Consider the following 25,069-nt stretch of genomic DNA (forward strand, 5'->3'; position numbering starts at 1 on the left):
TAACTTCAGGTTTTGTGACAAATAAAACGGCAAAATATTTTATTTTGACCACAAGATAAATAAGAGTACAATAAAATAAATGTACATATTTTTATTGTTACAATATTGATTCATATTTTCTAAACTAATATTATAAAAAGAGTACAATAAAACAAATTTACATATTTTTATTGTTACAATAAATAATCATATATTGATTCATATTTTCTAAACTAATATTATGTCTTCTATCTGTTAATATTTGTTTATAGGCAGAAAAAGATCTCTCAACGTCACAAGATGTAATTGGGGCATATTTAAACTTTGCTATTAGAGACGGATCCATATTAATATTTTCATCGAAGTTTCCAAAATTGATTATATTATTTATTGAACGCAATAAAGTGAAACCCTCATTTTTGTTTAAAACGTCATCAAGTTTATCTTTAATTTTTACTCCAATTTCCCCATTCAGATTTGTTATTTTCTGTTTAACCGAATCAACAATAGACATACTATTGTGAAGACATAAATTTTGAGCCTCTAATTTTGTAATTGAACTTTCAATGATATCGAAATTCGATTTTATATACAACAATTGATTTTTAATAGACTTTTCTTTAAAAATATTTTGACAGTTATCAATAGCGGTACAAGTCGGATCAAAACTTGAAATAACGCTTTTGATGTCGTCGTAGTGTTCAGATAAAAATATAGCACTTTTAAGCCAAGCTCCCCATCTGGTTAATACTGGTTCTGGTGGTAAAGGAATATCGGGAAGCATCTCCCTATATACCTGTACACGTAGTGGTGCTTTCAGAAATACTTTTTTTACATTATTTATTAAGGTGTTTACATTGGGAAATTCAATTCTAACTTTCTCTGCAACTCTGTTTAGGCCGTGCGCCAAACATGTACAGTGAATTAAATTAGGGAAAAAGATTTTAAGATTGGATGCAGCTTTCATCATATATGAGGCGGCATCACTAAGCATTAATAATATTTTTTCAAATGGTACTTGATCAGGTAAAAAAAAATTTGTTAGGGATTCGTTAACAAATCTAGCTATTGTAGCATAGTTTGTTTTTTCCAAACATTTTACACTAATTAAGTATGAGTTTTTAAAATCGCCAGAGTCGTTAAGAACTCCAACAATTAGATTCGCAATTTGTCGACCCTTTGTATCCGTTGTTTCGTCGACGGAAATCCAAAGATATTCGGCTTTTAACTGATTTTTAATACTCGTCATCACATCTTTGTAACATGCACTGACATATTTTTTCCGAAGAGTTGAAGAACTTGGTATTTGAGCTGGTTTATCTTTAATCTTGCAATAAGTTTTTAAAAAGTTTTGACACGATTTATGTTCTAACTTGTGCAGAGGGATATTGCAGTTCAAAAAAAAATGGCATAAATCCTTTGCAAAGGTTTCTTGCCCAACTGACGTATTCTGAATCTGCAAACTGTTCTGTAGAATCTGCTGGCGAGGTTTATTATCATTTTTTGATAGCTTAGTTTGGTGAAGTGAAGTTTTTATGTGTTGAACTACTTGGAATTTCTTTTGACATGGAATCTGGAATATAATGATAATGATGTTTTAGATGTTTTCGTAAATAGATACCTACATTAAAATGATCAAACTTTTTAAACCTCCCCCAATTTTTTTTTATTTCTCAAAGTGAAATTGAAATCGTCAAACAATAAAGTACAGTCAGTGTACCGTAGTATACAGGGTGGGCCACTCTCAACACCTCGCTCTGTATAAGCCAAACCGTTGCGAACTTTAAAAAACAGTTTTTGAAGAAATGGGACGGTTTGTCATTTTAGAATAGACAGACACATAGATGTGCAAAGAAGTTTGATAAGTTTAAAAATCTATTGAAGTGGAGAACTTACCTTTTTATCACAAATGGTGCAAAACATACTTTCACTGTCGATAACTTTTAGATGATTGTTACTTCCAATCCAACTTCTGAGAAGACTTGATTTTTCCCTTGCTACTTTAGGCATTTTCACAATAATAATAAAATGATTTTTTTACACAGTATAGTCAATAACTTGCAATCACAAAAGTTGAATAATCGGCGATTGATTTAAGACTAACCATTCATAAAATAAAATAATCTATCCTACCCTTAAAATGCTTAAAATTTCGTTTTGGTTGGTTTTCCCAGAATAATTCATAGTTGGCCGACACCAGCAGAAAGTACAGGTAATATTTGTAATGTTATTCAAAATATAATCGGTATTTACTTAGGTAATTTGTAAATTCTGAGAAGTCTATAAATCTTAAATATCCGGATAATGATACCTGCAGCTATAAATAACGCCCATTATGTTTATGGGTACAACAACAAAGGAGCTTAACAGCAAAATATTTACTTTCACATTTTATTTTAATGGATGTTGATGTTACTAATATATACCTTATTTTTAAATGGGGTAGAGTAAATTCCCATCAAAATATGCATTTATATGCTCTTAAATCTCCAAATATGCAAGGCATATGCATTTATGAAAAACATGAGAAATATGCAGCATATATATGCATATGCATTTTGCATATAATCCAGTCTTTAGTTATAATACTCTTGCATTATGTTAGACTACCCATTACCATTACAGATTCATAAAAAACAAAAAACGGCAATTTTTGGGTTGTGATAGTCTTGCATTGATGGTACGACATATTCTTCATCAATACAGGGTGTTTCTAAATAAGTGCGACAAACTTTAAGGGGTAATTCTGCATGAAAAATCATGACAGTTTGCTTTATAAACATATGTCCGCAAATGTTTCGTTTCCGAGATACGTGATGTTGAATTTTTTCTTACAAACTGACGATTTATTTATTGTTCTAAAACCAGTTAAGACATGCAAATGAAATTTGGTAAGTTTTAAGAGATAGTTATTGCAGATTTTTTGACATACAATTAAGAATTTACCATTAGCGTGCATACGGGTAATATGATCGGTCAAATTACCCGTATGGCCAATGGTGAATCTTAAATTCTTAATTATGTCAAAAAATGTGCAATAACTACGTCTTAAAATTCACGAAGTTCTTCAAGGTCAAGTGAACTTCATCATGAATTCATTGTTAGTGTAAAGCGGGTTTAAGAGATAGGTACAATAAAAATAATTTTGTATAAGTCTAGTTATAAATTTTTATTACTTATTACTGATTTTTAGATAGACATTTAATGTTGATTCAGTACTATTTTGTTATTTTTTTAATATAAAAATATTTGTTTCAATACTGTTTAGAGGCTATCTTTTCTGCTAATTTTTATTTATCACAATATCACAGAAAAAATTTTTGAAAGAAAAATTGTTTATACCATGTTAATAAATATTTATTGCAAAAAGGATCATGTAGATGTTATGTTTATTTGCTACCACAATTTAAAAAAAAATCGTTGAAACTGGTCCATTATTAACGGTTCAACTTTTGAACGTTTGGATCTGCTTTCCCAACCACTTTTCAGGCAAAAAGTTTTCATTTAAGGTCGCTACGAAAATCATTATTTTTTTAAAATATTCTACATTTTTATTTTATGTATAACTGGCATTATTAAGTAGTAGTGTTCATAAATGTACTCACGCAGTTTTAAAAAATGTTAATATTGATCAATAAACAAATTATTAATTTTTAAAGTTGGAAAAGCTATCTCTTAAAAAATGGTCCTAGAAAAACTTTTTTAATGTGTAAAAATTTTTCAACAACACGAAAATCGAAAGGGATTTTTTAAACTTTTTAATCCCCGAGAAGTTAAAAAAAGTTTTAAACAAATTAGAATAATTTTCAAACTCCATTTTGGAAGGGAGTTTATTAATTGAAAGTTTGGTTTTTTAAATATTTGGTCGAAAATATACAAAAAGACAAAAAAATGACCCTATAAAAATGTATACTCCCGCGTTTATAGAATTAAAAAAAAACAACATTTAATAAATAGATTAAATATCTCCAACTATTGAATATTTTTCGACCAAATTTTTTTGCTTTATATTGGTAACATACCGCAACTTTTCCTGCAAAATAAAATATGGTATAATATTGTATAGTGCATACATATTCATAATGTAAATAATAAGTTTTTGCCAATGGTTTTTCAAGTTTTATTTATAATTATTTAAATAAATTAAGGGCGAAATTTAATTTAACAAGAGTCTAAAATGAAAGTTTTTCGTAAAAACTTTCATAAAACCATGAATTACCGCAGAAGTTAAAAAAGTAATTTGTGTGAAAAATGACCCATTTTTCATTATTTATCCCCTTATATATAAATCATATATTTTCTTGAAAATATCTTTTGTTTTCACCTAAACTTTGATATACAATTTGTTCCAGAGGCGTGCGGTCCATGGAAGCGGGGGAAGCGCCGCTTCCCTATACCTACTTCGATATAAGAAAATATATCTATTATTAATAAATACCTATTTAATAACAAAAATTTTTCCCTAATCCAAGTAATCTACATATTACCTAGGCATACACATTGAAAAATATTAAAAATTAATCGCGTACGAACAAAATCAATATGCACACAATTCAACTACATATTCGGTCCACTCCTGACAGAAGCGCATCTCAAAATCGCCGCTTGTCAAGCAGTTGTCCGGTTTAAAAATTGGCCAGGGTTCAATGACCGCAACCCACTAGTCGCGCGAATTTTGGTACTCTCTGGAAGCGATAGTCCTAGCGCATCTTAGCGCCTTCCGACTGTTACTGCTACAGCGGTGGTTAGGTACGTATGTACATTCGCTTAAAGAATATGTATTTCGATTTAAATTTTTTGCAGATATTTTTCCTTTTACTGATCTTTTATTTGACATTTTACAGATGAAGTCAAATGACATTGCATTTTGTATAAGACAAATTGATGACTTTATTAATACGATAATTAAAAAACGAGAGCAGTTTAAAAATATTTGGGATAAAACTGAAAATATGGGGTTTCAACATGAAAGAAAAATAATGAAGATTGATAATGTCGGCAACAGAGAGACCTTTTGATAATATTCTATAACAAATGAATTCTAACTTTCAAAATTTTAACGATTTAAAATTTGTAGAATTATATATAATCTTAATATTTCTAATTATAATTCATCAAAATTTCCCACAGAGGAATTTATTTCACTACGATTAAATAATGAAAATCTTTTGATATCCCAGCTTTGCATTCTCAGTTAAGTGTCGTTTATGAAACAACTGACATTAGTGATAAAGAAATACCCAGAAATCTGGGTATTTCTTTATAACTACTGGTTTAAACAAGTCACTGTGTGAAGTGGTCAAGTTGTGTGAAGTAGTAGGTACTAACTATCCCAGCCACAACTGCATCAGTTGAACGAAGTTTTTCATTATTAAAATGCATTAAAAGTTTCAAATTAAGAGTTTAAAAGAAATTCAACAAGCGAAATTTAGCCCTATTATCCATTGAAAAAGACTGCATTCAACAATTATCAGAAGTTGATAGGAGAATAGATCTCAAGTATAAATAAGTGTCATATTGTTGAAAGTTGTGTGTTGTGGAAAATGCCTCGGAATATAATTTTTTTTTAAATAGAACTCTTCTTTGGGAAACAAAGCCCGGTGCGAGGACTCAAGGCCCGAGTTAGCAATATAGATTAATGATAGGTCACTAGTCACTAGAAATAGCGGGAATAGAGTGCCTCACGCATTGATCGGGGTAGGATTTAGTGTGTACCCAGGACGTCTCACATAAGCACTTTGCTGATAGAGAGCCCCTATAGCGCATCAGAGTGTTATCAGGTGGGAAGTGGCTCGACCCTCGACCCTTAAGAAAATATTTTATTATCCTTATTGAATCGCTTCCCCTTCCGAAAAAGTCACCGCACGCCACTGATTTGTTCCAACGTGTACCGAATTACATTTTGATTTACGTGTATTGTAATTTTATTTCATCAGACTACTTATTCAAGTATAAGGTATACATTGGTTTAATTGTAACGTAAAATCAACTGTAAATAAACACAACCACAAAACAAATATTTTCGATGATTAATGTTCGTTAGTAACGAAGTTTCAATAATAGTCCAGAGAAATAAGGATGTTGTCGGGACACTTGAGCAGCCAGGTTGTAATTGGGTTTTTTGGGTACTATATACCTAATACATTATAAAAACAAAAATGCCCGTCACAATTCGGGCGAGAATTTTAGTTATTAACAAATAAGGGCCAAAAATGGCAGTTTTTTCGTTTAAATCGCTACAGGTAAAAACAGTGTAATAATTACACTGTTTTAATTATTAAATATCTTATTTCGAGTATTTATCCTAGTAGATGAGCAAAGATTTAAAGTGGCAGTTTTTGAATTTTGGTCCGATTATTTGTTGCTTCGAAAATTGTAAAGTTAGACTAAAATGTCGAAAATCAAAAAGTTGCTATAACTTTTGCACAAATGAATTGTAGTTCTTAGTTGTTATTTTTGCATATTATGGGTATATAAAATTGGGAATTTATGGAGAATTTATTATTAGAGTAATACTGTTAGAACGTATATCAATTTTATTAAGAAAGATACTTTGGAACCATCCATAAATTTGGATCCTTTAACACCACCACGAGTTAGACTAACTAATAACTCGAACAGTCGATACCTTTTTGCAAGATTAAGGGAACCGGATATCTTAAAAGCAGTTAAACTACATCTTGCTTTTCTTCACGACAAGCCTTCTTCTGTATTTTATCTGTAAAAATATATAAAATTCTTAATCTAATTCCTAATCTTCTACAATGCCTGATAAGCTTATTTTATACTTATATATATTATTTTATACTTATATATTATTTTATACTTATATATATTATTTTTTACTTATATCCATAAATTCTATAAGTACGCAGATAAGAAATAATAAAAAACTAGTTATTAGCAACTTAAAATAAAATATAATAAACAGATACAAATGTCTTTCTGACATACTAAATTTCAAATTAAATTGTCAAATTATTTTTCTCTTTTTAAATTAACTAAAATTAAGGCATTGTAGAAGATTAGGAATTAGATTAAGAATTTTATATATTTTTTTGTTATGTATGCAAAAAATTTAATGGATTAACCTCACGTTGTAAGTTTTTTATGCTTTTTATGTACAATATTTTTTATCATCTTAATTTCATTGTATTTACTAAAACTTTTTTAGCATATCTTGAAGAAGCAAATAAATTTTGCGAAAGCTTGATAATAACTAAGAGTTTTACTTATCCTGCCCCCTGAAATTTATGACTGCAACCTCAAAATTAACAAGATTTTACATAGTGTCAGTCAATATTACCTGACTGCTTTATATATATATATATATATATATATATATATATATATATATATATATATATATATATATATATATATATATATATTTATGATTGTAGTTTCCCTGATGATGAAAATAAACATTTTCGAAAGCTTGGAACTATTATAAAGAGTTTTCTTTGAGATTGCTGCTACCCCAATATTTCAACCTTGTTTCCTAACTGTTCAGCAAATATTATAGCACTAAAGGCCTTAGAGGCCCATGGCTTGAAAAGTTTGTTCGTTCTTCATTTTTACTTTTCTTTAGGTACCTAGATCTTCTCTGGCTTGGTATGTGATTTTTCTCGATTCCTTCCTGTTATTCATTTTTCTTCTCTGACCTTCTAACCCCATTTTTCCATATCTTTTTCGGCCTCTTGCTTCCATCTATTTTTCGGTCTTCCTTTTCTCTTTTTTGAGGCTATGTTGTAGTTTAGTACCCTTTTTGGAGTCCTCGCGTTCGGCATCCTTTCTATGTGACCTCGCCATCTAAGTCTCTGTGCCTTTATCACTCCTATTATATTAGGTTGATTGTATAATTCCTTTAACTCATTATTTGATCTTCTTAACCATAAACCGTCCCTTATTATTCCTCCATATATCTTCCTCAGGATTTTCCGTTCCCAGATCTCCAGTAAACTTTGTTCATTTTTTGTCATTGTCCATGTCTCACTGCAGTATGTTAATATTGGTTGGATAGTTGTTTTGTATAACTGTATTTTTGCCTTTCTTGATAAAAACTTGCTTTTCAACATTCCATTAAGCGCATGTACACTTTTGTTGCCTGCCATTATTCGAGCTTGTATTTCTTCTTTAATATTCGGTTTACGTGATATTATTGCTCCTAGGTATGTAAATCTTTCTACCATTTCGAATTCGTATGATGTTCCTTCTTCTACTTCTACTTTAAGCTTTTGTCCATTCCTGAACTGACCATCTGTCCATTCCATACATTTTGTTTTAGTTTCATTTATGTGGAGTCCCATTTTCTTCGCTGCTTTTACTATTCTCTGTACTATTTCCTGTAGCTCTTTTGTTCCTCTTGCAAGCAACACCACATCATCCGCAAATGCCAAAACTTGGTGTCGTTTTTGATATAGGAGTGCTTCTCTATTGATTTTTGCTTCTCGCATTATTTTTTCTAGGCATAAGTTAAAGAGTAATGATGACAAAGGCCTTACTCCTTCGTTTACTATAAATGTGTCTGATAATTGGTTGTTTATTTTGACTCTATTTTCTGTATTTTCTAACGTAATATGTATCATGTTGCGTAACTTTCTGCTAACTCCCAATTCCTCAAGCGCCTCTTTTAAATTCTTCCTCTTTATTCTATCGTACGCTTGCTGGAAATCGATGAATAGCGCTATCGTTCGTAGGTTGTGTTCATAGCTTTCTGCTTGTAATTCTCTGATTACGAATATTTGGTCCGTTGTGCTTCTCCTCGTCTAAATCCGCACTGATATTCACCTATTATATTTTCAGGTTCTTTTTCAAGTTTATCTTTTATGGATTTTGATAAGATTTCATATATGGTATTTAGTAATGCTACTCCTCTGTGATTACTACATTCTGTTTTGTCTCCTTTTTTGTGTAATGGGCAAATAATTGCTTCCTTCCAATCTTTTGGTATCCGTTCTATTCTCCATATCTCTTTTATGATCTTGGTATTAGACCAATCAATACTTTACCTCCAATTGAAAAATTTTTAGAATTGATTGTATACGAGCAACTACTTGACCACGTTACGAACAATGCTATTCTACTTAGTAATCAGTCTGGTTTCAGAAAAAAATACTCATGTGAGACAGCTATTCAATTAACAATAAGTAAATTTAAAAATGATATTGATAATAATAAATATGTTGTAAGTGTATTCTTAGATCTTAAAAGAGCTTTCGAAACTACAGACAGGAATATTTTATTACAAAAGCTTCAGCAGTATGGTATTGGCGGAAAGGTATATGATTGGTTAAGTGACTATCTTCGAGGTCGTAAACAAAAAGTACGTTACAATAATGAAGTATCATCAGAGATTGAAATTAACACAGGAGTGCCTCAGGGAAGCGTCTTAGGACCTTTACTTTTTATTCTTTATTTAAATGAGATAGAACTTGTTGATTGTGAATTTATTAATCTTTTTGCCGATGACACTGTGTTAGCTTTAGCTGACACAGATTTAAATTCAGCAGTTGCAAAAATTAATAGGGTATTGCAAAAAGTGGATATTTTTCTTAAAAGCAATAAACTAAAGTTAAATGTCAATAAAACAAAAGCAATTATTTTTACAACCAAATATAAATTTAATCTGTTGAATTTGAATAACGTCAGCATAGGGATTGATGGTGAGCAAATTGAAGTAGTATCAACTATTTAATATTTGGGTTTTCAATTGGATAACTTTAGTTAAAATTAGTCAAAAATTATACTTTTTTTCAAGAATTGAAAAAAACTTGTCAACTTTCGCTAAAATAACGGTGTACAACACCATCATCCAACCTCACTTCGATTATTGTGCTTCTGTTCTACATCTATTTAATCTAAATAAGATGAACCAACTTCAGAAACTCCAAAATCGTGGTATGCGTATTATATTAAAAACTAATCGTTATACTTCTACAGTAACTATGTTAACCTTCCGATGACCAACCTTTTTTTGTTACACGGATGACCAAGGGGGGGAAAAATGACCCCAGGTCAAAAATGTTAAAAATGACAATTAACAAAAAATGAAGTTTTTTTTTAATTTTTTTTATGGCATGGACTTTATGTCATTCAGCCAGTCACAACGTGAGTATTAGTGTCATGTGCAGTGTGTATGTTGAGTAAGTGTCTTGTTACTTTGCAAAGTCGACGTCATTAGCGTAAAACTACTTGGAATTACACATAATAGACGGTATTTTACTAAACATCAACTTCAGAATATATTTGTTATTCGTAAAATATAGGGAATTTTTTTTATTTCAAAATATGAGGATATCTAGAATGATATTAAAGTCAAATAAAAAAATAATGAGTTAAAAATTGAAAATACTTTTGAATTTATTAAAGAAAAACATAAACTGTTGTCACAATTTCCCCCGCTTGGTCATCCGCTTCAGTGGTTTTCAGTAAAGCAGAGACTGTACTATTTTACAATGTTGTTAATTTATAAAATAATTAACTGCTTAGCTCCACCTTATTTTCACCAGTTTATTTGTTTTCATAGTGACATACATGACCATGACACAAGAAATAAAAACAACATTTATGTAAACAGAGTTAATCTAACCAACTCAATGTCATCTTTATTATTTAGGAGTTTTCAAGAATATAATGCACTAGCCATGCATTTGAAGGATTGTAAGTCATTTTTATTATTTAAAAGTGAATTAAGGAAATATATAAAAGATTTGTGAAAATACAGGGTGTTTGATTAATAATTATCCATATAGTAATTGGAGAAACCTTAGCCCAGAATACGAATATTTAACCTAAAACACTTAAATAAAATGTGGTTCCTTAGGCTAAAAAACTATTTTTGCTCAGCATTTGTAAAATATTCGACCTATCCTTTTCATACTTGGCAGAAAGTACGACTACTATATACCCTACTAAATTATGATAAATACACGTTTCTAGCTACTATCAGAGGCCTACGACAGGGGATAGTGAATGGTTGACCCTTCTCAAATTCTACGCCACTGATGGAATTACTATTTTAGTGCAATTTTTAGATTCTCCAATACTTTCTACGTAAATAATATACTTTTCATGGGTAACGCTAAAATCATTAGTTTTCGAGATATTTGAAGTTAAATATGAAACGGCACAGTTATTTTGATTATTTTTTGATATGATTCATAATATGATTAAAATTTAAAAAATATTAGTACTCAGTACTTTAAAACTATTTGGCGTATCCTTATCATATTTAGGAGAAAATGTAGGTACTGTACACCCTACTAAATTAAGATAAATAAACGTTTCTAGCTACTACCAGAGGCGTACGACAGGGGATAGTGGCTGGTTGACCCTTCCCAAATTCTACGCCACTGACGAAATTGCTATTTTAGTAAAATTTTTTAATTTTTCAATATTTTTTATGTAAATAATGTACTCTTCATTCGTAACGGTAAAATGATTCGTTTTCGACATATTTGAAATTAAATATGAAGCGACACAATACATTAATCAAAATAACCGTGTCGTTTCATTTTTAACTTCAAAGATCTCGAAAACTAATGACTTTATCGTTGCGAATAAAGAGTACATTATTTTCATAGAAAGTATTGGAGAATCCAAAAATTGAACTAGAATGGTAATTCCGCCAGTGGTGTAGAATTTGGAAAGGGTCAACTATTCACTTTCCCCCGTCGTACACCTCTGGTATTAGAAAGAAACGTTTGTTTAACATAATTTAGTAGTTTGTACAGTACCTATACTTCCTGATAAGTATGAAAACGATACGTCGAATAGTTTTAAAATGCTGAGCAAAAATAGTTTTTAAATTTTTAGATGAAACACCCTGTAACTCAGTAAGGAACCACATTTTATTTAAGTGTTTTAGGTTAAATCTTCGTATTTTGAGCTAAGGTTTCTCCAGTTACTATATGGACAATTATTAATGAAACCCTGTATAACTGCAAATTTTAGAGTTATCTTTTTTTCAATGTATGTGTCTTTGTTATATGATGTACCTTTTTGTTGGCTTTATGTTTTATATACATATTTTTTTATTTTATTATATAGTATATTACCTATGATTTTATGTCAGATATATTTCACAACATTGTGATTACCTGTAACAAATAAATTTTTATGTACCTATAGCATAAGTTCATATTGTAATTTTTGTCTTAATTTATGTATATTAGGTTTTTTCCTACTTCAAATAAAAATAATAATAAAAGATCAAGAATGGTTATTGAAACAACATTTCGGTGTTTTGAAGAGGAGATTTCCCATTAACATGTGGAGTGAGATGAGAGTTACTTTTTGTTCAAAGAATAATAGTCTAAGAGCTAGTGAACCCTCCGAGTAACGGTCTTCCTGTAAGGCTAGAAATTTGTATAGTGATAATTCATAGCACACCAAGGCTAAAAACCATGACCTGGCAGGCATTAGCCCTGCAAGTGTATCTACCAGGTGAATCGAAAAGTGCATAGTTTAGGGGGTAAAATAAACTTTCTTCTGTACAGTTTAAATTTAAGTATGTGTTTGAGTATGTCATTTAGAAGTGTGTTTAATGACAGGCGATTCTGAACAGCATAAGACCTTGCCAGGCGAGGGGAAGATTAGGGTTTTTTCCTAAATTTTGTTTCCATCGAACAACGTTTTTTTTAGGTTTTTTAAATCATTCCAAACAGAAAAGGTCTTTAGTGACTTTTCTCCTAGGTTAATAGTTTTTGACATATAAGCAATTAAAAATTTAAAAATTGCGAAATCGGCCATTTTTAACCCTGAATCAAACATTTAACTGAAAATTTCAATGTTGCCAAAGTAGGTAGATATTCTTTAAACATCGATTGATGAAATCCCGAAGAGTTTTTTGTAATACAGTATCGAAAACCCCCATTGTTTTTTAATTGCTAATCAAGCGGGCGCGACAATGTAGTCGTGAGGACGTTTGAGTTTGCATAAATTCATTATCTCGAGAATGGGCAAATTTGAAGAGAAATCCTCAGACAGGTCGATTTTTATTTTTAAATTAGGACTTTTTGGCATAAATATATATATATATATATATATAACAGGTATATAATCTTTGCTGAACAGTTAGGAAACAAGGTTGAAATATTGGGGTAGCAGCAATCTCAAAGAAAACTCTTTATAATAATTCCAAGCTTTCGATAATGTTTATTATCATCTTCAGGGAAACTACAAATATAAATATACAGTATTTAACAATTAGTCTAACTAAAATCAATAAAAATTGTTATCTTTGTGCCATCAAAAATCCAAAACACCATAGTTTTCTCTCACTAAACTAGGTGTCTAGGATCCCCAGAAACACAAAAATAACAAAATATTGCTCTGAGAAATGCAGAGCTAATACTCTCACTATAAACACCGCATATCACAGAACAACCTTACTAAAAAATTATTTATATGTTTTGGTACTTACATTATTTGAGGATGTAGAGCCTAGTTGTTAAATACTGACATAACAATGAAATTTTGTCTTGGTAAATAGTAAATAATATAAATTAAAGTAAAAACTATATAAAAACTTATAAAAATCTGAGTATAAAGCGATAAAAGCTAAAATATTTTTTAAAAAATTATGTATGTCTAATTGGCATTTTACAAAATGTCTAACAAAATGTTATGGATGTTTATTCATTTTTCTTTGAATTCATACGGAAACGTCACAACCACTGAACCAATTACAATTTTGTTATAAATTTCTAATAAATTTTGAAATAGGAAAAGAGCGAAATGATAATATAAAAGTTTTAATAAATGCAAAATTGTTTCATAGTCCTTGTCTTTTATTATTATGTAGTATACTGAAAAAATCTACAAATTATGTATCAAATTAAAGAAGAATCTGAATTATTAAATTTAAATTGGTTATTTTTGTCTAAAGTGAGCAAATAAGAATAAATTTCACTGAGATGTCTTACATCTGATTTTTTGTTTATCGAATTTTCTTCTTGAAAGATAAAAGCCATTTCCAAAAAAAGTCTTTTTTTATATGAGTTCTCAGAAGCTAGTACTTTAGTATGTTGATAATCCATTACATGACCCTCTTTGGAAACATGTTCTGCTAAAGCACAACGTTCAGGATGTAGTCTAGAATCACTTTTATGTGAAATTATTCGAGATGATAAAGTTCTCGAGGTGATACCTATATAGCTCATATTACAACTACGACATGGTATATTATAAACTACATTTGAACAAGACAATGCAGGAGTTTTATCTTTCAGTCTAGTAAAAATTGAGTTAATAGATAATGTGATACTATTAGCTATTTTTATGCCACTAATTTGATTAAAGATTCTGCTTAGCTTTGGTGTGATGTTCTTAATGTAAGGGAGTGAAAAATATTTAAAGTTAATGGGTTCCTGGTTTTCTGCAACATTAGTAAGATTATTTAAATTTTGGTTGTTAATACTATTATTATTTGTGTATGAGATGTCAGATGTATTAAAAAGTAATTTCTTTATAAGGGTTTTTGGATAGGAATTGTCAATGAATATATTATATAATATTCTTAGATTTGTATTATGAAATGAGTTGTCTGATATTTTTAAAACCCTTGATTTCATTTGTTTTATTAAATTAACTTTTTGAGAAAATTTTTGGTAAGACCAGTAATTCATATACCTGCCTGAGCTTATTGGTTTTTGGTACCAGTCAATCATTAAGGTGTTTGTAGTAGTATTACGAATAAATTTAGTATCTAAGAAAGGTAGAGTACCATTTTCATCTTCTCTTTCTAAGGTAAATTGAATGTAAGGATCATAACTGTTGAAGATGAACAAGATTTCAACACCTTCTTAAATTTAATTAGCTTTTTATTTAATAACACATATTTTTCTTTTAATAATCAATATTATTCTCAAAAATTTGGTACTCCTATGGGAGCGACAATTTCACCTATTATTGCATGTTATGTGATGGACGATTTGTTGGACGTAGTAATACCAGTACTACCTTTTGACCTTTGTTTTATTAAGAAATATGTTGATGACATAATACTTAGCCTACCTTCCAATGCCTTGGATGAAATCTTGTTCATCTTCAACAGTTATGATCTTTACATTCAATTTACCTTAGAAAGAGAAGATGAAAATGATACTCTACCTTTCTTAGATACTAAATTTATTCGTAATACTACTACAAACACCTTAATGATTGACTGGTACCAAAAACCAATAAGCTCAGGCAGGTATATGAATTACTGGTCTTACCATAAATTTTCTCAAAAAGTTAATTTAATAAAACAAATGAAATCAAGGGTTTTAAAAATATCAGACAACTCATTTCATAATACAAATCTAAGAATATTATATAATATATTCATTGACAATTCCTATCCAAAAACCCTTATAAAGAAATTACTTTTTAATACATCTGACATCTCATACACAAATAATAATAGTATTAACAACCAAAATTTAAATAATCTTACTAATGTTGCAGAAAACCAGGAACCCATTAACTTTAAATATTTTTCACTCCCTTACATTAAGAACATCACACCAAAGCTAAGCAGAATCTTTAATCAAATTAGTGGCATAAAAATAGCTAATAGTATCACATTATCTATTAACTCAATTTTTACTAGACTGAAAGATAAAACTCCTGCATTGTCTTGTTCAAATGTAGTTTATAATATACCATGTCGTAGTTGTAATATGAGCTATATAGGTATCACCTCGAGAACTTTATCATCTCGAATAATTTCACATAAAAGTGATTCTAGACTACATCCTGAACGTTGTGCTTTAGCAGAACATGTTTCCAAAGAGGGTCATGTAATGGATTATCAACATACTAAAGTACTAGCTTCTGAGAACTCATATAAAAAAAGACTTTTTTTGGAAATGGCTTTTATCTTTCAAGAAGAAAATTCGATAAACAAAAAATCAGATGTAAGACATATCAGTGAAATTTATTCTTATTTGCTCACTTTAGACAAAAATAACCAATTTAAATTTAATAATTCAGATTCTTCTTTAATTTGATACATAATTTGTAGATTTTTTCAGTATACTACATAATAATAAAAGACAAGGACTATGAAACAATTTTGCATTTATTAAAACTTTTATATTATCATTTCGCTCTTTTCCTATTTCAAAATTTATTAGAAATTTATAACAAAATTGTAATTGGTTCAGTGGTTGTGACGTTTCCGTATGAATTCAAAGAAAAATGAATAAACATCCATAACATTTTGTTAGACATTTTGTAAAATGCCAATTAGACATACATAATTTTTTAAAAAATATTTTAGCTTTTATCGCTTTATACTCAGATTTTTATAAGTTTTTATATAGTTTTTACTTTAATTTATATTATTTACTATTTACCAAGACAAAATTTCATTGTTATGTCAGTATTTAACAACTAGGCTCTACATCCTCAAATAATGTAAGTACCAAAACATATAAATAATTTTTTAGTAAGGTTGTTCTGTGATATGCGGTGTTTATAGTGAGAGTATTAGCTCTGCATTTCTCAGAGCAATATTTTGTTATTTTTGTGTTTCTGGGGATCCTAGACACCTAGTTTAGTGAGAGAAAACTATGGTGTTTTGGATTTTTGATGGCACAAAGATAACAATTTTTATTGATTTTAGTTAGACTAATTGTTAAATACTGTATATTTATATTTGTAGTTTCCCTGAAGATGATAATAAACATTATCGAAAGCTTGGAATTATTATAAAGAGTTTTCTTTGAGATTGCTGCTACCCCAATATTTCAACCTTGTTGTATATATATATATATATATATATATATATATATATATATATATATATATATATATATATATATTATTATGTATCACTTTATCAATCAAAGATAGAGTAAAAATTTAAATTTTTAATTATAACACGGGCACATAAATTTGATACACCCTGTATATTGATTTGTAACTATTTAGTAGAAGGTAGCTTTTACGCAGTGGGTTTTTCCTTAATGAGTTTTTCCCTGAAGACATAGACATTTGTAAATACAGTGAAGTGAAATGACAATTTATTTCGGATTATAATTTAAAAAGATTGTTTGTTATGGGAAAGGTAAGCTCCACAGGTAGCTGTAATTATTAGTTTTAGGAAAATAAAGGTAGAGAGATTTGGAATTTTAAGTCTGTTTTGTTTAAGCACCAGAATATTTGTATAATTTCCGGAAAGTGATTAGGATGAGTAGAAGTATTGTTTGAAAGAATACCTGGGTTTTTTCGAATGAAAAAGAGAAATGTTTCTGATTGGCTTGGCAATTTAGAATGGGGAAAGGGAAGTTTGAATGTTGAGACAGTTTTGGAAAAGAAAAATTATTGTGTGGTCGGCATCCGAGAAAGGCAGTCGAAAGTTTTCGCGTATAGTTCAGAAGCAAGTACTAGTGGTTGTTTGATAGTGGAGAGTAGCTGAAAAGTGGAACGAGAGACAAATCAAATTGAGAAGAAAAACCTCTTTGATTCTGTAAAGTCCAAGAGAGTAAGTTACAAGAACTATAGTTATTAAAATTATTTGTGACACCAAGTAAAAGAGATACTTGGGTCTCAGGATATTATTATTGAGAGAAAGAGAGGAGAGAGTTTTTTAGTTTATTGAACGAGTACTGGTCAAAAGCGGCCTGGTTTGTGTTTTGGAGAAATAGTTGCTGGTATGCTGCTGGATTGATGCTGAGAACGGAGAGGGCTTTAATTGGTAGCCTAACATAATCAACAAGGAAGAGCTGTTTGGGTCAAGAGGAGACATCATTGTGTATGAATCAAAAAGGTCAGTCAATAATTTATGTGATAGATGTTCTTTATAATCAGAAGTTAAAATATTTGCGTAAAAGCATATGAATTAAGATTCCAACATTTCAATAATTTAATAGGAAGTGGCCTCACGCTAATCCATGATCCTAAACTTCCATCATCTTTTTAGAGCAAAATTTGGAAAAGAAGATATAACCCGGATATCTGTTTTTCACGTAATAACCTCGAAGACCGATGTACCAAAGTAGTATATGGCCCAATACCAAAAACTCAATTAGCATAGACCAATTGGTATAAACATCTCTCCAATTGTCAGACCACAAACTATTCCATTCAGAAAGAGATTTAACCTCAATAAGGCAAACTGGCAAAAGTATGCAGACATGCTAGATTCTGAGCTGCTACGTCTTGAGAACTATTCTTGAGTCATTCTTGAGCCAAAAGTAAAGAACTACGTAGTACTAGTAAGAATTACTACTAGTAAGAATTCTTGAGCCAAAAGTAAAGAACTACGAACAATTTGTAGAGGTAATAAAAAATGTGTCTAGAAAAGCTATCACCGGAGGATGTAGGCAAAAATATGTTCCCGGGATGTCCAGTGAGTCCAAAGAACTAATGTGTACATACGAAACCCTCTATTCCAGTTACCCTTTTAGCCAAGAAACGGTTGACTGCGGAGCAGTCCTACTCCAACAGCTAAGTCAAGACAGAAAGGAAAAGTGGATTGAAACCCTGGAAACAATGGACATGACACATAGTAGCAAAATAGCATGGAACCTTGTAAAAAAACTTAGCGGTAACCCAAAAGAACATAAACCACCTTGCAAGGTTACAGCAAACCAAGATGCTACTCAACTCCTCATGAATGAAAGAACTAGGAACAGATATAAAGACCGATATACTCGAAGAATATTGAATCAGGAGAGAAACTACCTAGGAACTCCACGACGGTATGAACAGGTTAAAAACGGGAAAGCAGCAGGTGTGGATAATGATGTTAGAAGAGAATATTCTCGGCCAGAAAATTCTCTCGAGAATATTCTCGGAAAAAATTTTCTATATTTTCAAAAACCGAAACAAAAATAAAAACTAGATACTTACGGGTCAAATTATTATAATTTAAAAAATATGTAGGTATATTGTTTTTGCCAATCCCATGAACCACTAGCATGGGTGTTTACAGTGTCAATATTTATTGTTTTGGTGTAATATTAACGTGCAAATATTTAGATAGAATGGTGTTCATTTAAGCAGAGAAGAACAAGTTGAGGAAACTGAGTTTGTAGATAATTTAGCAACTTTAAAATATGGTGATGAGTCGGCTGAAATAATGGCAGATTTGGCACTTTATCAGTCTAAGGAGGGATTTTTTGGAAAACCATACGTTGTAAAATCAATTGAAAAACTAGACTTAATCATATGGTGAAAAGGTGCATGTTTCGGAACAAAATTAACTAAAATAGTTGTTGATATATTAAGCATGCCTTCATCCAGCGCAGCACCTGAAAGAAGTTTCAGTACTTATGGTTTTTTTATCCACTCCTCTAAAAGAAACCGGCTCACTGCTGAACGGGCTCGTAAGGTAAATTTTATTGCTCACAATATAAAATTGTTAGACGTAGAACAATCCATGACTGAGCTGGCCACTTGTGAAAAACAAAATCCCACAACTCATCAGTTGAAATGCAGATTGTAGATGACTAGGATAAGCTAATGATAGAAATAGATTCTGAATCTGAGGTCTCATCTTTTATCATACCACATCGATTATTTGCTGTTAAGAAGAAAACTTCATTTTTTATCAAAGAAATTTTGTGTTTTCTTTTTTTTGTATTTGTAATATACAAGGAACACTGTTGTTTCGTCTCATAATTTTGTATATAAGATCATGCTTTTTAAAACTCTATTTTTCATCTTCAACAATATTCTTAAGTGCGTCATGGGGTTCATTCTCAGAAAATTCTCCATATCGAGAATATTCTCGAGAATATTCTCCGATTTTTCATTCTCGAGAATTTTCCAACACTAGGTGTGGATGATATATGCAGTGAACAAATAAAGCATCTAAACAACTTTATAACATGTGCTGCAAAGACTGCAAAATTCCAAAATCGCAGAGAAAATTTAAAGTAATAGCCTTGTTAAAACCAGGAAAGGACCCAGAAAATCCCAGTAGCTACAGACCTATTTCGCAGTTGTGTCACTTTTTCAAACTATATGAGAGACTCATCCTCGCCAGAATAGAAAAAAATGTCGACAAGCACCTCATCCCACAACAAGGAGGATTCAGACCCGGCAAATCTTGCACCGGTCAAGTCCTCGCACTAACAGAACACATTTAAGAGGGCTTTGAAGAAAAACTTACAACAGGAGCTGCCTTCGTAGATTTAACAGCAGCATATGACACAGTAAGGCACAAAACATTGCTTCGCAAATTATACGACACTCTCAATGACCACCATCTGGGTAAGGTCGTATATTCCTTACTGCAAAATAGACGTTTTTTCGTTATGCTGGAGGGCAAAGTAAGTGGGTGGAGCGTTCAAAAGGATGGCCTCCCACAGGGAAGTGTTTTAGCACCAATGCTCTTCCATATATACACAAACGACCAACCTACGCCGACTGAAACCAAGCCTTTCCTCTATGCTGACGATCTCGCAATATGTACCCAAGGAACTAGCTTTGAAGAAGTGGAGAAGAAACTGGAAACTGCCTTAAAAACAATGACAGAGTACTATCTGCAAAATTCCCCGAGACCCAATCCCTCTAAAACCTAAGTCTGCGCATTCCACCTTCACCAAGCGAAAACTCCAAATTGTGTGGAATGATAATACACTAGAACACATAGACCAACCTATATATCTTGCGAGTAACTCTGGACCGGTCCCTCACCTACAGAAAACATTGGGTGTTTCTCAACTGCTGAATATGCGTTTTCCATGTGGGACAGATCTGCCCACGCTAAACAAGTTGATACTGCGCTAAATGAGACATGCAGGATAGTAACGGGGTGCATGAAACCAACGCCACTCTCAAATCTATATAAAGCAGCGGGTTTTGCACAACTCTCAACACGGAGAGGCGTTACAGAGCACATAGAGAAAATTAAACAGATTGCGGACAAACGGCATGTCCTATACAAAGCTCGAACACCACGAAAGCGACTAAAATCCAGGAAAAGCTTCCTTGGAACCGTGCAGGATGGACCGCCTGAGTATTTTCCTCTTCCTCAGGTTCCATGGACTGGCCAGTCTCTAGACTTTAAAACGTGGAAAACTATGAATAATATAAGAACGGGGGTCGCTCCAGTAAAATAAAACATGGTAAAATGGGGGAAAATAGACTGATGATGTGAACTGTGACTGTGGAGAAACACAGAATATGGAACATCTTACATGCAGAAACTGTCATCATCAGTGTACCCTCGAAGATTTGTGGCTCGCCAACAAATATGGAACCGACATAGCCCGATACTGGGCCGAAATTTTATGAATAACATGTCCGGACACGATAAAGTAAAGTAAGTGTTACAAGAAAAACCTTATTTCTCTTGACTATAACTCTTATCTTATACTTCTTTAGCTTTATTTGTGTTATTTACAGTAGCGGCTGGTGAGTGATAGACTGTCTGATTACTGATGAGTATTAGATATATAATATATAATTTATATATTGGATAAATAAAATAACAGAGTGGAGCTTGATAGCAAGAAGGAAGAGAGGCAGACCCCGAAGATCTTTCAGAGATGAAGTGGACGAAGCAATGGAAAGAAGAAATCGGCCGAAAGGGGACTGACAAAACAGAAAGAACTGGAGAGAACGGTTGGGTGAAGAAATACAGTGAAAACTGTGGAAATCCTTAGTATATTATATATAATACACACACCCAAACTTACATGGAATCATCTTATATTTGTTACTATTTCGGGCGAATTTAAAAAAACGAACACACGAAGTCAAACAATATTTATTTTAAAGCAATTTAATAACAAATACATAACAAACTCTAACATGAAGTAAAAACCACTTCTATGTAATTGATATATTTATTAAAATCTAAAAAATCCCAATGGATTGGATAAAATGTGTCCAATTCAGAACGTTTTCAGACCTATCGGTCAATCATCAGTGAATCTACAATAAAATAAGTAATCCCACTATTAAAATTGAAAGATGGTTGAAATTTTGAAAGTTAAAAAAGTGTGGTTATGATTACTTACTTGAATACTTGCTAAATAGCCCCAGAACCAAACAATGGTTGAATTTATAATTCGATCTACATTATTTAAAAGTAATATTAAACAGGCTAAACGCCGATGTTACAAGATATAACGTCCGGGAACATGGTAAAACCCTACCAGGAAACTTAAGCAACCATCTTAGGCCAACGCTGACTATCAAGTGTCAAAAATGTGTAAGGAACTGTTTGTAGTGACATTGACAGTAGAGAAAAAGGTAGTCGATTTTTCAATGGTTATTAACAGAAGGTCATGATCCAAAACAATGATAATATGATAAAGATTTTAGTATCTGAAAATGTCTAACATTTTAAATCTATTGTTTTTTGAAAAGAAAATTGTGATTTACAAAATTTAATTTAGAATATAAAATTATTTTATGTTGACTGTATACTATAACATTAAATTGATCAAACTGAAAAAAGGAAGTATGAGCTGCTATTAATAATGATAAACAAAAGATAAAACAGGTGATGGTGAGAGAGGAGAAAGAATAAATATTAGTTGGAATATTATTGTACAAATTAATTAATAGGTAGGCAAATTGTTTAAATCTATATTGTATTGGTGGTTGTATAAGTAAAAGGAAAATTATTGTTATTTAAATGTAAATGGAAATTGTTAAAATAATGGATTTTAGTTAGGATACAGTCAATATACTTAATAGTATGAAATATGTAAATGAAGAGGATTGTAATTATTATGCGATGTTTTTTTTTAAATTTGAGAGAATTCTTGTGACAAAATGGAGGTATGTGAAATTGAAGATAAAGAAATGTATGATTGTATACAAATGTATGATAATCATACATTTCTTACCCCCATCTTGATAATCATACCCCCATTTTGTCACAAGAATTCTCTCAAATTTTTTAAAAAACATCTCATAATAATTACAATCCTCTTCATTTACATATTTCATACTATTAAGTATACTGACTGTATCCTAACTAAAATCCATTATTTTAACAATTTCCATTTACATTTAAATAACAATAATTTTCCTTTTACTTATACAACCACCAATACAATATAGATTTAAACAACTCGCCTACCTATTAATTCAGTTGTACAATAATATTCCAACTAATATTTATTCTTTCTCCTCTCTCACCATTTAAATTATATATTATACAGGGTGTCCCGAAAAGATTGGTCATAAATTATACCACACGTTTTGGGGTCAAAAATAGTTCGATTGAACCTAACTTACCTTAGTACAAATGTGCTCATAAAAAAAGTTACAGCCCTTTGAACTAACAAAATGAAAATCGATTTTTTTCAATATATCAAAAACTATTAGAGATTTTTTATTAAAAATGTACATGTATCATTCTTATGGCAGGAACATCTTAAAACAAAATTATAGTCAAATTTGTCCACCCCATAAAAAATTTATGGGGATTTTGTTCCCTTAAACTTTTGTGTACGTTCCAATTAATTCATTATTGTGGTACCATTAGTTAAACACAACGTTTTTAAAACTTTTTTGCCTCCTAGTATGTTTTCGATAAACCAGTTTTTATCGAGATGCGGCTTCTTTTTTAATACATTTACGTAAAAATTTTATGGGGGTTTTGTTCATTTAAACCCCCCAAATGTTTAAGTACATTCCAATTAAACTATTATTGTGGTACCATTAGTTAAACAGAGTGCCTCTCAGCAACAGAGTAAAACTCTTGCCTCTTAGTCTTTTTTTCATAAGTCAACTTTTATCGAGATGTAGCTTCTTTTTCAAAATATACCTAAAAATGTAAATTATAAATAAATTTTCAGATTATTAACAGGTCTCTATAATCGTACTTACCATATACAAATATGTGGTGGATTCGATAAATATTCAAAATATTTCGATAAATACTGGCTTATCGAAAAAGTATTAAGAGACAAAAAAGTTTTAAAAACATTGTGTTTAACTAATGGTGCCACAACAATAATTAAATTGGAACGTACACAAAAGTTTGGGGGGGTTTAAGGGAACAAAACCCTCATAAAATTTTTACGGGGTGCACAAATTTCACTTTAATTTTTTTCTAAGATGTTGCTGCCATAAAAATGCTACATGTTCATTTTCAATAAAAAATCTCTGAGAGTTTTCGATATATGAAAAAAAATCGATTTTCATTTTGTAATTTCAAAGGGCTGTAACTTTTTTTGTGTGCACTATTGTATATAGGTAAGTGAGGTTCAATCAACCTATTTTTGACCCCAGAATCTGTGGTACAATTTATGACCAATCTTTTCGGGACACCCTGTATACTCATCAGTAATCAGACAGTCTTTCAAAGACAAAATTTCAACCATCTTTCAATTTTAATAGTGGGATTACTTATTTTATTGTAGATTCACTGATGATGGACCGATAGGTCTGAAAACGTTCTGAATTGGACACATTTTATCCAATCCATTGGGATTTTTTAGATTTTAATAAATATACCAATTACATAGAAGTGGTTTTTACTTCATGTTAGAGTTTTTTAACTAAATGGTATACAGCCAACCTAGGGAACTTCCCTTTTAGTAAATACATAACAATTAAATAAAACAATAAAGTATTTAACAAACAAATTGAAAGTAGTTGTTTTAAAGTCAACAGCATACAAAATTTCAATGTAAAACGAATAATGTTTAACTTGTTTTTATTGATTTTTTTTGTATTTTGTGGTAGTCAGTGTTATCACCTCTAGTCCTTATGCAAGCTTCAGTTTGCGTGGGCACGCTCTTAATCAAATTATCAACATTTTGTTGTGGTAGGTTGCTCTATCCTCTAAAAGCAGCTTGTACTAGCCGTGCGGTGTTTTGTGGATTATCCCGGCGAGCTCTAATTTTTCTTTTAAGCATATCTCACAAATACTCTATAGGATTAAGCTCGGGTGAGCAAGCAGGCCACTCCAAACAAGGGATACCTTCTGCTTCAATGATGTCTGTAGTCGCTCTAATGGTATGTAGAGGTCCATTATCATGCAATAAAATTAAATTTTCTCCTGTTTCACCTCTCCAGACTACAGGTTATCAACATACCTGTGAGCAGTTAAAGTTGATTGGATGAAAATTAAAGGAGTTTTTTTACGGATCATAATTCCTCTCCAGAACATTACACTTCCCAT

The 25,069-nt window shown here is 30.9% G+C and overlaps 1 protein-coding gene and 1 long non-coding RNA gene across 2 annotated transcripts in view; both read right to left on the bottom strand.

Moving 5' to 3' along the window:
* LOC126893306 (uncharacterized) overlaps positions 1–25,069 on the bottom strand; it is a 217,402-nt gene that overhangs the window by 104,149 nt on the left and 88,184 nt on the right. The gene's annotated exons all lie outside the window — the stretch shown is intronic.
* LOC126893303 (ubiquitin-conjugating enzyme E2 H) overlaps positions 1–25,069 on the bottom strand; it is a 93,061-nt gene that overhangs the window by 36,420 nt on the left and 31,572 nt on the right. The gene's annotated exons all lie outside the window — the stretch shown is intronic.

The sequence above is a fragment of the Diabrotica virgifera genome, chromosome 10, assembly GCF_917563875.1.
Source record: "Diabrotica virgifera virgifera chromosome 10, PGI_DIABVI_V3a".
Lineage (NCBI taxonomy): Eukaryota > Metazoa > Arthropoda > Insecta > Coleoptera > Chrysomelidae > Diabrotica > Diabrotica virgifera.